The following is a 1,849-nucleotide window of genomic DNA, read 5'->3' on the forward strand; positions in this document are numbered from 1 at the left end:
AGAGAGCCGGCTCTCGGAGACCGGCAGACAGAATGTGCAGCCTATAGCAAATTCAGAAGAAACTGCCACACCTAACCCTCCGATCCTTCTCCATCGTTTCTTTTTTTTCAGTTTACAACATGTCATCTCTTCATTTTTGACATCATTTCCTCTCCTCTTCCTCTCCTTCCCCTCTGCACAAATCTCATTAATCATCCTCTCTTTTCTTCTGCTCTCCTCCACTCCTCTCCCTCCTGATTTAGCATCCTCTCCTCATTAACACAGTCAAGTAAAGCGTGTGTCGAGCCAGTCTCTCATTGGTATTACCTGCTGTGCTTATGAGTGTGTGACTGGAAGCCTCTTAAGCACTCATGGCAGCGATCTTTCAGCTTAGTGCAGCACACTGGCTTTGCTTTACAGCCCAGGGTCGGACAAAGTCCAGTCGGAGCTCTGCAGCAGGACACGGTGTTGTGCGGCCGGTTGTTGGGCTATGATGTAATGTGTCAGTTTGAGAGACGGAGCTGGGCTTTAGCTGGGAGTTTATGGTCAGAAGTGTACACGTGCTGGGCACTTTATGAGTTAATTTCATTATTTTCCGACTCAATAAATGCAAATTTCACCACTTCTAGGCAAATAAATATCTCCCTGAAATGTTATTTCGGCCAATAATCGTAAACAGGTGAATGCTGGACGCCTCTCTGTGGAGGTTAGACACATCCAGCTGTGAGGAGACCAGAGGGTGCACCAACACATTGGAGAGACCACACTGGCCTGAAAACACCTCGGGAACCTTCGGGAGGAGCTGAAGGACGTGGGTTTAGACAGACAGAAGTCCAGGGGCTCTTGCCTGCCGTCTGTCTTGTTAGTAACCCCAACGCTGTAATAGTTATATTTCACATATGTATTTATACCCCATTTTACATCGCAACAATGACATTGGTTTAAAAACAGCTTGTCATTCATTTCAGACAGTGTTGGTATCCAGTCGACATGCGATGAAGCGGTGGTCTGGATAACTTCAGTGAAGCAGCGGTGACTTAGAGGAGGATGACAGTGCTGCCATCATTCCACAACTGTCTCTCTCTCTGTGGGTTTCCTTTGTGTTTAAGTTGGCAGGAGTGTGTGTGTGTGTGTGTGTGTGTGTGTGTGTGTGTGTGTGTGTGTGTGTGTGTGTGTGTAGTTATGTGCATTCTTTGTTTGTGTGTGTGTGTGTGTGTGTGTGTGTGTTTGTTGACCTGGGTGTGTATTAGTGAGGCCACGCCCCCCCCCCCCCCCTCCCTGCTAACGTTGCCGTCCATAAAAGGAAATCTTTAAGTTTGTCACATGACAACAATCTGAGGAATGTAAGACCGGTCACATGGAATGGTGTCTCAAGGAAAGCAGCTTCGTCCCCCTAAGGACTGTGAAATGATGTGTGTGTGTGTGTGTGTGTGTGTGTGTGTGTGTGTGTGTGTGTTTGTCCCGTTAGATTCACTCACAGTAACTCCATGTGTATATCAATGAGTCAGCGATGAACAGTGTATCTCTGTGTCTTTTTCTGTGCATGTGCCTTCCTATAATAGTGTGTGCATGTGCGTGTGTGTGTGTGCGTGTGTGTGTGATTACAGGGGAATTCACAACTCGAGAGATTTCACTTCTCTTTCAGATATGTTTCAGAAACTGGAAACTGCAGAGGAGGACGTTCTAATTTCCTTCTTAGACAGAAGGAGAAGAAGTGTGTGTGTGTGTGTGTGTGTGTGTGTGTGTGTGTGTGTGTTAGTCAAACGTGTACAAAGGTGGGTGAGCTTGAATTTGTCATTTTTACATCAGGATCAGAGATGTGTCTCTGAATGATTAGAAACGACAAAATAAAAGCCCCCACTTCTTGCTC

Source organism: Cebidichthys violaceus, unplaced genomic scaffold, assembly GCF_023349555.1.
Source record: "Cebidichthys violaceus isolate CVI_PGR_0920_01 unplaced genomic scaffold, fCebVio1.0.p SCAF_23, whole genome shotgun sequence".
In the NCBI taxonomy this organism is placed as follows: Eukaryota; Metazoa; Chordata; class Actinopteri; order Perciformes; family Stichaeidae; genus Cebidichthys; species Cebidichthys violaceus.